We start from the raw sequence: 12,766 nt of genomic DNA, 5'->3' as shown, positions 1-12,766 counted from the left end.
TATACTTAAAGAGGGAAATCAGGAGAGCAAAAAGGGGGCATGTGATGGTGCAGCTGCTTTAACATGTTTGTGTTTAAAACAAAGTTGGACAATCAAGGGGGAGTGGCAAGTTCTCCCAGCTCAGCTTGGTTTGGTTTCGTTTGGGTTTTGGCAGTCTGGCTGTTCAGAGCTGCTCATCTTTTTTTGAGGCTGCTGGTTCAAGAAACAGTGCCATTCTGATCCTCTCTCTGTCTCGAACATCTCTCCTGGCTCTGTATTTACCTTTATTCTCCACCAACACCACCGCTGCCCTGCCTCCCCCACCCACCCACCCACCACCAAGGGGTGTTTATTGGGACTGTTGCAGAAATTTGGAACAACATCATTAAACTGGATAATCTGTTGGGTTTTCAGATAGGTTAAAATGTTTTATATTCTGTTATCTTCTGTTTTATTCAGTAATTTTGCAAATTATTTTTGAACAAAAGGAAATTTAAGTGGATGGGCCAGACACATCACTTCTGGAATACCCACAACACATATGCTTAAAAAAAACATGCAAAGTTAGGGTCTTGAAACGTTTTGATGGGGTCTGGCTGAGTCCATAACATACATGAGATAGCTTTGGAAAGTAAGGTCAAGGAAAAACCCGAGCAATTTTACACATACATGAAGGACAAAAGAGTAACTAAGGAGAGAATAGGACCCCTCAAAGATCAGCGAGGTGGTCTATTTGTGGAACTGCAGAAGATGGAGGAAATACAAAATGAGTGTCTTGGCAGCAGTGTTTATTGTGGAGATGGACATGGCAGATACAGAATGTGAAGAAACAGATGGTGATGTCTTGCAAAATGTCCATATTACAGAAGTGGTGGTGCTGGATGTCTTGAAACGCATAAAAGGTGGATAAATCACCAGGACCTGATCAGGTGTTCCCTAGAACTCTGTGGAAAGCTAGGGAAGTGATTGCTGGGTCCCTTGCTCAGGTACTTGTATCATCAATAGTCACAGATGAGGTGCTAGAAGACTGGAGGTTGGCGAACGTGGTACCACTATTTCAGAAAGATGCTAAGGAAAGGCCAGCAAACTATAGACCGGTGAGCCTGACACCAGTGTTGGCCAGGCTGTTGGCAGGAATCATGTCGGAAAGGATTTACGTGGGCAGCACGGTGGCTTAGTGGTTAGCACTGTTGCCTCACAGCACCAGAGTCCTGGGTTTCATTGCTGCCTGTTTGTATGGAGTTTGCAAATTGTCGGGGACTGCGCAGGTTTCCTCCGGGTGCTCTGGTTTCCTCCCACAATCCAAAGATGTGCAGGCCAGGTGAATTGGCCATGCTAAATTGCCCACGGTATTACAGGTGTTAGTCAGGGGTAAATATAGGGGGTGGGTTTCTCTTCAGAGAGGCAGTGTGGACTTATTGGGCCTGTTTCCACACTGTAGAAAATCTAATCTAATCATTTATTTGTAAAGGCAAGGACTGATGAGGGATAGTCAACATGGGTTTGTGAGCAGGAAATGTCACACTAACTTGATAGAGTTTTTTGAATAAGTAACGAAGAGGATTGATGAGGGTACAGTTGTTGACATGACCTGTGCAGACTTCAGGAAGGCATATGACAAGGTTCCTCATGGTAGATTGGTTAGCAAGGTTAGATCCTGTGGGATACAGCTCGGTGGTCGAAGACAGGGGGTAATGGTGGAGGATTGCTTTTCAGACTGCAGGCATGTGACTAGTGGTGTGCCAGAAGGATCGGTGCTGGGCCCGGTGCTTTTTGTCATTTATATAAATGATTTGCATGTGAACGTAGAAAGTATAGTTAGCAAGTTTGCAGATGACACCAAAATTGGAAGTGTAGGGTGCAGCAAAGAAGGTTACCTCAGATTACAACGGGATCTTGATCAGATGGGCCAGTGGGCTGAGGAATGGCAGATGGAATTTAATTTAGATAAAGGTGCATTTTGGAAAGGCAAATCAGGGCAGGTCTTATACACCTATTGGTCAGGTTCTGGGGAGTGTTGTGGAACAAAAGAACTGGCGTCCAGCAGTTCGAGCTCACCATGGGAATGCAGACAGCTAGCCCACAGACAGGACAGTCAAATGGACAATGGAAACCCCATAAACTGGGAGTTAAAGAAGGTTCCTTTGCTATCATATAACAGGGCACCCACTCAGCAGGTGGGTTCTGCTGAAGCCACAGCTAAATAATAAGAGATTCGATGGTTAATAAAGGGAATTGTAAATAGGAAAACTGTAAATTCGATTAATTCAATCTGTTCTATGTAATGTTAAGACATGCAATGTATATATCTATGAACGACATGACAAATTGTACAGGTACCAAAGATTTCTATGAATAAAGTATATTTTGAAATCAAAAAAAAAGAACTTGGTGTGCACGTTCATAGTTCCTTCAAAGTGGAGTCGCAGATCGATAGGATAGTGAAGTAGGGTTTTTGGGATCATTTCCTTTATTGGTCAGAGCAGCGAGTACAAGAGTTGGGTGGTCATGAGAATGTTTATAGCCGTAAAAACTTGCCCTTAAACAATTGGACTAAAAAATGTAATTTTGAATAATAGAACACATTTGCTGTACACTAGAAAATAGACAGGCAGGGAGGGTAAGACAATTAAGAACATTTGCCTTAACATCAGTGGATCTGTATAAACAGGACGCCAAGTGATAACATTCACTGCTGTTTCTTTGTGAAATTAATAACAATGTTTGATTCTGAACTTGAAATGAAACTCTGTATCAATTAATTTCTGTCCCGAATGATTGTCCTTCACTATTATCTGTCTAGTTCAAAACATGCAGTGCCTTTATTACCTTTTTGTGTTTGCGACAGTAGTCTTTGTAAATTTGGACATAAAGATAGTCTGTTTGAGATAGTTCAACAGAGTAGACTGCCAGGGGTCTAGGGAAGAGTAGTGTCATACTGTCCTGGTCTTATTAGAATCCAGTTGACACTGATACCTAAAAGTCAGGCTATGTTGTAACAGTGATGCTGTAAGTAAATGAAGGGAATAATTAAAATTAAACTAAACTGGCTGTAAAAGGTTTGTTTATTCTAGACCAGCAAAAGTACAAACTAAGAGTTCATAAAGAACTCCCTGGGCCGTCTCAAACCTGTACTTTAATCAGTCATGTTGCAGCTGAAGTGGACATTGGTTTGGCAACTTCTGGAATGTTGTGTGCAATTCTGGTCTCCCTTCCAAAGGAAGGATGCTGTGAAACTTGAAAGGGTTCAGAAAAGCTTTACAAAGATGTTGCCATGGTTGGGGGTTTGAGCTCTCGGGAGAGGCTGAATAGGATTGGGGTTTATTCCCTAAAGCGTCAGATGCTGAGGGGTGACTTTGCAGAAGTTTAAAGTTTTGGAAGGGTACGGACTAGGCAAATAGACAAAGTCTTCCCTGGGATTGGGGAAGTCTAGAACAAGAGGGCACAGGTTTAAAGGTGAGATGGGAAAGATAGAAAACTTCTTCATGCAGAGGGTGGTACATGTATGTAATGAGCTGCCAGAAGAATTGGTGGAGGCTGGTACAATTTCAGCATTTAAAAGGCACCTGGATGAGTATATGAATAGGATGGGTTCAGTGGGATATGGGCCAAATGCTGGCAAATGGGACTAAATTAATTCAGATATCAGGTCAGCATGGACTAATTGGACCAAAGGGTCTGTCTCTGCTGTACATCCATGACAGAAAGTAACCCACCTCTTAACTCAACAAAGCCTGTCTAGAAGGTACTTGCAAAGATTCTGATGAAATATTCTGCATTTGCCTCAATGAGTACAACTCCACCAACACATACATCCTGATACTATCCAGGAGAAAGCAGCCCACTCAATTTCCATGACATCCACAAACATCCAATAACAAACACTCACTAACAGTTGTGCATGCAGTGGCAAAGATCCTTACACAGGACCTTCCGAAACCCTGTCCACTATCAACTCAAAGCACAGCAGATACATGAGAACTCCAAGTTCCTGTCAAAGCCACTCATCATGTTGACCTGGAAATATATTGCTGGTCCTTCACTGTGAACATACTGGCATTGCCACTGTCATGGCATTGTCAGTGTACCACAGCACATAAGCTCCAGTGGTTCAAGGTGGCATCATTACTTTCCATGGCAACAAATGACAAGCAAAGAATGCCATTAAACCAAGTATGCCAACATTCCATAAGTAAATTTAGAAATACAAAAGAAGATTTGACACCTTAACCTCTGTCCAGATGACAGAGAAGGAAGTGCTGGATGTCTTGAAATGGTTAAAGGTGGCAAAATCCCCAGGACCTGATCAGGTGCACCCGAGAACTCTGTGGAAAGCTAGAGAAGTGATTGCTGGGCCTCTTGCTCAGATATTTGTATCATCAATAGTCACAGGTGAGATGCCGGAAGACTGGAGGTTGGGAAACGTGGTGCCACTGTTTAAGAAGGGTGGTAAGGACAAGCCAGGCAACTATAGACCAGTGAGCCTGACCTCGGTGGTGGGCAAGTTGTTGGAGGGAATCCTGAGGGCCAGGATGTACATGTATTTGGAAAGGCAAGGACTGATGAGCGATCGTCAACATTACTTTGTTTGTGGGAAATCATGTCTCACAAATTTGATTGAGTTTTTTGAGGAAGTAACAAAGAAGACTGATGAGAGCAGAATGGTAGAAGTGATCTATATGGACGTCAGTAAGGCGTTCGACAAGGTTCCCCATGGGAGACTGATTAGCAAGGTTAGACCTCATGGGATAAGGGACAATGAGCCATTTGGATACAGAACTGGTCAAAAGGTAGAAGACAGAGGGTGGTGGTGGAGGGATATTTTTCAGACTGAAGGCCTGTGACCAATGGAGTGCCACAAGGATCGGTGCTGGGCCCTCTACTTTTTGTCACTTACATAAATGATTTGGATGCGAGCATAAGAGGTACAGTTAATAAGTTTGCAGATGACACCAAAATTGGAGGTGGAATGGACAGCCAAGAGGGTTACCTCAGATTACAACAGGATCTGGACCAGATGGGCCAATGGGCTGAGAAGTTGCAGATGGAGTTTAATTCAGATAAATGTGAGATGCTGCATTTTGGGAAAGCAAATCTTAGCAGGACTTATACACTTAATGGTAAGGTCCGATGAGTGTTTCTGAACAAAGAGACCTTGGAGTGCAGATTCATAGCTCCTTGAAAGTGGAGTCGCAGATAGATAGGATAGTGAAGGTGGTGTTTGGTATGCTTTCCTTTATTGGTTAGAGTATTGAGCACAGGAGTTGGGAGGTCGTGTTGCGGCTGGACAGGACATTGGTTAGGTCACTGTTGGACTACTGCGTGCAATTCTGGTCTCCTTCCTATTGGAAAGATATTGTGAAACTTGAAAGGGTTCAGAAAAGATTGAAAGGATGTTGCCAGGGTTGGAGGATTTGAGCTGTAGGGAGAGGCTGAACAGGCTTGGGCTGTTTTCCCTGGAGCGTTGGAGGCTGAGAGGTGACCTTATAGAGGTTTACAAAATTATGAGGGACATGGATAGGATAAATAGGCAAAGTCTTTTCCCTGGGGTCAGGGAGTCCAGAACTAGAGGGCATAGGTTTACTGTGAGAGGGGTAAGATATAAAAGAGACCCAAGGGGCAACTTTTTCACACACAGGGTGGTACGTGTATGGAATGAGCTGCCAGAGGATGTGATGGAGGCTGGTACAATTGCAACATTTAAGAGGCATTTGGATGGGTATATGAACAGGAAGGGTTTGGAGGGATATGGGCCAGGTGATAGTAGGTGGGACTAGATTGGGTTGGGATATCTGGTCGGAATGGACGGGTTGGACCGAAGGGTCTGTTTCCATGCTGTACATTTCTATGACTCTATGACTCTTTACCACTTCTCAGACCTGCAATATTTCCAATACATGTGAGGAAATACACATCAAACAAGCTTTCAAATTAACCTAACTACTTATAGAGTCATCAAGACGTACAGCATGGAAACAGGCCAACATGGCACTACTCCCTTTGATGCTCACTCACAGTTACGTTTACAACATGCACTGCAGAAGTTCACTGAGGTCCCAAGTCATAGAGGTGCACAGCATGGAAACAGACCCTTCGGTCCAACCCGTCCATGCCGACCAGATATCCCAAACCAATCTAGTCCCACTTGCCAGCACCTGGCCCATATCCCTCTGAACCCTTCCTATTCTTATACCCATCCAGATGCCTCTTAAATGGTTGCAATTGTACCAGCCACCACCACTTCCTCTGGCAGTTCATTCCATACACATACCACCGTCTGTGTGAAAAAATTGCCCCTTAGGTCTCTTTTATTTCTTTCCCCTCTCACCCTAAACCGATGCCTTCTAGTTCTGGACTCCCCAACCCCAGGAAAAAGACTTTGCCTATTTATCCTATCCATGCACCTCATAATTGTGCAAACCTCTTTATGGAAAACATGCAGGGAGTGTTTTTCTAATAAGAAGTTTGATAGCTCAAACCCTCCAAACCAGCAAGAACCTTAAGTCTTTTCGGAATCCTTTCAAGTTTCACAACATCCTTCCGACAGCAGAGAGACAAGAACTGTCCAAAATGTGGTCTCACCGACGTTCTTTACAACTGCAACAGGACATCACGACTCCTGTACTCTATGCTCTGACCAATAAACATAAGCATACCAAACACCATCTTCACTGTCCTATCTACCTGCGACCCACTTTCAAGGAACTATGAACCTGCACTCCAAGGTCTCTTGGAGCAATATTCCCGAGGGCCATGCCATTAACTGTACAAGTCCTGCCCTGATTTGCCTTTCCAAAATGCAGCAACTCATATTTATCTAAATTAAACTCCATCTGCCATTCCTCACTCCATTATCCCAGCTGATCAAGATCCTCTTGTACTCTGAGGTAACCTTCTTTGCTGTCCACTTCACCACCAATTTTGGTGTTATCTTACTAACCACAACTTCTATGTTCACATCCAAATCATGGATAAAAAATGGCAAAATGCTGTGAGACCAGCACTGATCCATGCAGCACAAAATAGATCAGGCTTCCAATCTGACAAACAACTCTCAATCCCCACCCTGCCTCCTACCTTTGAGCTAGTTCTGTATCCAAATGGCTCGTTCTCCCTGAACTCCACATGATCTAACCTTGCTAAACAGTTTACCACGCAGGACCCTGTTGAACACTTGACTGAAGTCCATACAGCCCACGTTCACTGTTCTGCCTTTATCAATTCTCTTTGTTACTTATTCAAAAAACTCAAACAAGTTAGTGCAACATGATTTTCCCACACACACACAGCCATGTTGATTCTGTCTGATCAGTCATTGCCTTTCCAAATACATGACATTACAGTAGAACTTGGGGAATTACGTGGTAAGGTTAGAGCTCCATAATATGTTATATCTACCATTCCAAAATAAAAGAAATAGTTTTTCTTCCTTAACTAAAATCTGTCTATTAAAGTTTGTGTATAAACATCATGTTCCAAAAAAGTGCTTTACAGACAACTGTGAAGAGCATTATCTATCAAGGTTTGCGTAAAGATTTGTAGCTTGCGTACCAGTTATCATAGTTGTGGAAACGTTTGCTGAGCTGGGAAACTGATTTGCAGACATTTCGTCCCCTGTCTAAGTGACATTTTCAGTGCTTTGCAGTAGCCAGTATTTTGGGTCAAGGTCCACTTGGTTGTTGATGGAGTCTGTCGCTCAATGCCATGCTTCAAGAAATTCTCTGGCTGTCCTAAGTTTAGCTTGTCCTTGCCAATCAAGTGTGAAAAAAAAAGAACACCTTGGCAGAATATTCGCCAAGAACGGACATCCCTGCAACTTTATCCACAGATGCCAAACAAACAAACAATGGAATGAGGACATGCCATGAGCTAATTCACTGACCATGCTATCTTACACAAAAAACATTTCAGAATTGACTGCCAGACTTTTCCAATCACTGATTCACGACAGCCCATGCTCAGTCAACTCACAAAAGGACAAAACACCCTCTACCCATCATGTGCAAGACAGATAATTTACAGCTGAAAATGTGTTGCTGGTTAAAGCACAGCAGGTTAGGCAGCATCCAAGGAATAGGAAATTCAACGTTTCGGGCATAAGCCCTTCATCAGGAATGAGGAGAGTGTGCCAAGCAGGCTAAGATAAAAGGTAGGGAGGAGGGACTTGGGGGAGGGGCGATGGAGATGTGATAGGTGGAAGGAGGTCAAGGTGAGGGTGATAGGCCGGAGTGGGGTGGGGGGCGGAGAGGTCAGGAAGAAGATTGCAGGTTAGGAGGGCGGTGCTGAGTTGAGGGAACCGACTGAGACAAGGTAGGGGGAGGGGAAATGAGGAAACTGGAGAAATCCGAGTTCATTCCTTGTGGTTGGAGGGTTCCCTAGCGGAAGATGAGGCGCTCTTCCTCCAGCCATCGTGTTGTTATGTTCTGCCGGTGGAGGAGTCCAAGGACCTGCACGTCCTCGGTGGAGTGGGAGGGAGAGTTAAAGTGTTGAGCCACGGGGTGGTTGGGTTGGTTGGTCCGCGCGTCCCAGAGGTGTTCTCTGAAGCGTTCCGCAAGTAAGCGGCCCGTCTCCCCAATATAGAGGAGGCCACATCGGGTGCAGCGGATGCAATAGATGATGTGTGGAGGTACAGGTGAATTTGTGGCAGATATGGAAGGATCCCTTGGGGCCTTGGAGGGAAGTGAGGGAGGTGGTGTGGGCGCAAGTTTTACATTTCCTGCGGTTGCAGGGGAAGGTGCCGGGAGTGGACGTTGGGTTGGTGGGGGATGTGGACCTGACGAGGGAGTCACGAAGGGAGTGGTCTTTGCGGAACGCTGATAGGGGAGGGGAGGGAAATATATCCCTGGTGGTGGGGTTCGTTTGGAGGTGGCGGAAAGGACGGCGGATGATACGTTGTATACGGAGGTTGGTGGGGTGGTAGGTGAGAACCAGTGGGGTTCTGTCCTAGTGGCAGTTGGAGGAGCGGGGCTCAAGGGCGGAGGAGCGGGAAGTGGAGGAGATGCGGTGGAGGGCATCGTCGATCACGTCTGGGGGGAATCTGCGGTCCTTGAAGAAGGAGGCCATCTGGGCTGTGCGGTGTTGGAACTGGTCCTCCTGGAAGCAGATGCGGCGGAGACGAAGGAATTGGGAATATGGGATGGAGTTTTTACAGGGGGCAGGGTGGGAGGAGGTGTAGTCCAGGTAGCTGTGGGAGTCAGTCGGTTTATAGTAGATGTCTGTGTCGAGTCGGTCGCCCGAGATAGAAATGGAAAGGTCTAGGAAGAGGAGGGAGGAGTCTGAGACAGTCCAGGTGAATTTCAGGTCGGGATGGAAGGTGTTAGTGAAGTTGATGAACTGTTCAACCTCCTCGTGGGAGCACGAGGCAGCGCCGATACAGTCATCGATGTAGCAGAGGAAAAGGTGGGGGGTGGTGCCAGTGTAGTTGCGGAAGATGGACTGTTCCACATATCCTACGAAGAGACAGGCATAGCTGGGGCCCATACGGGTGCCCATGGCAACTCCTTTAGTTTGGAGGAAGTGGGAGGATTGAAAAGAGAAGTTATTCAGGGTGAGATAATTTACAGGACTCCATGCAAAGACTGCACGAAACACAATATAGGGCAAACAGACAGACAACGAGCAGTCTACATCCACGTACACCAACTAGCCACTATACACCATGACCAACTGTCCCAAGTAGCCATACACATACATGACAAGGACCACAAATTTGATGGAGACAACACAATGATCATAGGACAAGTTAAAACATAGGACAGCCAGAGAATTTCTAGGTGCATGGCACTCAGCCACAGGCTCTATCAACAAGTACATGGACCTCAACCCAATATAGTGGCCACTTCAACAAAGAACCAGAACCAGCAACTGGAAGCAGCAGGAATGGAATCAAGTAAATTCCAAAAGACACAGTAAAGCAGAACAGGAGGATCCAAAGAACTGAAAATATCACTTGGACAGGGTCAAAACATCTGCAAATCAACTTCCCAGCTCAGTGAACGTACTCACAACTACAACATCATTATCATTGCAGCAGCCAATTTATGCATAGTATACTCCTACAAAATATGGTAAACAGTCACCTTGTTTTGAAAAAAATAGGTGACACTAATAGTGGAAATAACACTCTTCAGGCCAAGGGGATAATAGGTCTGCTCTTTTTCACAACTGAGATCTCAGATCTCCCCTTGAATCGACATGGCCCTCAGTAATGAACTGTGGTGACAGACTGTTTCTGGCTGAGATGGAAACACAAACTGAGAGCAGGATGCTGCTGTTCAGCCTTTTGAGCCTGTTCCACTATCCAAATAATGATGTCTAATGCACTCTCTTAATGCCATATTCCTACTTTCGCCCATATTCAATGGCGGCTTTAATATCAAACAATTTACTAATAATATCTTTCTTAAATATATTCAGGAATCCGGCATCCACTGCCTTCTGTGGTTGTGAATTCTACAGGTTCACTACCTTTACATGAAGAAATGTTTCTTTATCTCAGGCTGAAACGGCCCTACCTATATCATAAAATTATCTCCCATCCACCGCCTCCAACCTCATAGTCCCACAACCCCGCACCGCCCGTTTCTACCTCCTGCCCAAAATCCACAAACCTGCCTGCCCCGGCCGACCCATTGTCTCAGCCTGCTCCTGCCCCACCGAACTCATCTCCCAATACCTCGACACGGTCCTGTCCCCTTTAGTCCAAGAACTCCCCACCTACGTTCGGGACACCACCCACGCCCTCCACCTCCTCCAGGATTTTCGCTTCCCCGGTCCCCAACGCCTTATTTTCACCACGGACATCCAGTTCCTATACACCTCCATCCCTCATCACGAAGGACTCAAAGCCCTCCGCTTCTTCCTTTCCCGCCGCACCAACCAGTACCCTTCCACTGACACCCTCCTTCGACTGACTGAACTGGTCCTCACCCTGAATAACTTCTCTTTTCAATCCTCCCACTTCCTCCAAACTAAAGGAGTTGCCATGGGCACCGGCATGGGCCCCAGCTATGCCTGCCTCTTCGTAGGATATGTGGAACAGTCCATCTTCCGCAACTACACTGGCACCACCCCCCCACCTTTTCCTCCGCTACATCGATGACTGTATCGGCGCTGCCTCGTGCTCCCACGAGGAGGTTGAACAGTTCATCAACTTTACTAACACCTTCCATCCCGACCTTAAATTCACCTGGACTGTCTCAGACTCCTCCCTTCCCTTCCTCGACCTTTCCAGCTCTATCTCGGGCGACCGACTCAACACAGACATCTCTTATAAACCGACTGACTCCCACAGCTACCTGGACTACACCTCCTCCCACCCTGCCCCCTGCAAAAACGCCATCCCATATTCCCAATTCCTTCGTCTCTGCCGCATCTGCTCCCAGGAGGACCAGTTCCAACACCACACAGCCCAGATGGCCTCCTTCTTCAAGGACCGCAGATTCCCCCCAGACATGATCGACGATGCCCTCCACCGCATCTCCTCCACTTCCCGCTCCTCCGCCCTTGAGCCCCGCTCCTCCAACCGCCACCAAGACAGAACCCCACTGGTTCTCACCTACCACTCCACCAACCTCCGCATACAACGTATCATCCGCCGTCATTTCCGCCACCTCCAAACGGACCCCACCACCAAGGATATACTTCCCTCACCTCCCCTATCAGCGTTCCGCAAGGACCACTCCCTTCGTGACTCCCTCGTCAGATCCACACCCCCCACCAACCCAACCTCCACCCCCGGCACCTTCCCCTGCAACCGCAGGAAATGTAAAACTTGCGCCCACACCTCCACACTCACTTCCCTCCAAGGCCCCAAGGGATCCTTCCATATCCGCCACAAGTTCACCTGTACCTCCACACACATCATCTATTGCATCCGCTGCACCCGATGTGGCCTCCTCTATATTGGGGAGACAGGCCGCTTACTTGCGGAACGCTTCAGAGAACACCTCAGGGACGCCCGGACCAACCAACCCAACCACCCCGTGGCTCAACACTTTAACTCTCCCTCCCACTCCACCGAGGACATGCAGGTCCTTGGACTCCTCCACCGGCAGAACATAACAACACGACGGCTGGAGGAGGAGCGCCTCATCTTCCGCCTGGGAACCCTCCAACCACAAGGTATGAATTCAGATTTCTCCAGTTTCCTCATTTCCCCTCCCCCCACCTTGTCTCAGTCGGTTCCCTCAACTCAGCACCGCCCTCCTAACCTGCAATCTTCTTCCTGACCTCTCCGCCCCCACCCCACTCCGGCCTATCACCCTCACCTTGACCTCCTTCCACCTATCCCACCTCCATCACCCCTCCCCTAAGTCCCTCCTCCCTACCTTTTATCTTAGCCTGCTTGGATACTCTCTCTCATTCCTGATGAAAGGAATATGCTCGAAACGTCGAATTCTCTATTCCTGTGATGCTGCCTGGCCTACTGTGCTTTGACCAGCAACACATTTTCAGCCATAAAATTAATGACCCCAGGTTGCAGGCTCCCCAAACAGGAAAAGCATCCTCCCTATGTCTAGGTTATCCAGCCCCACATATGTTTTAATTTCTCATCCTTATAAACTGGAATGAATACATGATATGAAGGTCCCAATGTTGGACTGGAGTGTACAAAGTCTTAAGTCATATGACACCAGGTTATTATTCAAAGGTCTATTTGCATTCACAAGGTTTCAGAGCACTGCTCCTTCACTGGATGAAGACTTGTGATTTCAGATAAACCTGTTGGACTATAATCTGGTGTCCTGTGATTTCTGACCTAATGAATAGTGTACACACCAAGTTA

At 46.6% G+C, this 12,766-nt stretch overlaps 1 protein-coding gene across 1 annotated transcript in view; it reads right to left on the bottom strand.

Moving 5' to 3' along the window:
• exoc4 (exocyst complex component 4) overlaps positions 1 to 12,766 on the bottom strand; it is a 582,261-nt gene that overhangs the window by 568,787 nt on the left and 708 nt on the right. The window lies entirely within an intron of this gene.

The sequence above is a fragment of the Hemiscyllium ocellatum genome, chromosome 23 (genome assembly GCF_020745735.1).
Source record: "Hemiscyllium ocellatum isolate sHemOce1 chromosome 23, sHemOce1.pat.X.cur, whole genome shotgun sequence".
In the NCBI taxonomy this organism is placed as follows: domain Eukaryota; kingdom Metazoa; phylum Chordata; class Chondrichthyes; order Orectolobiformes; family Hemiscylliidae; genus Hemiscyllium; species Hemiscyllium ocellatum.
This window is presented reverse-complemented; position numbering and strand designations above follow the sequence as displayed.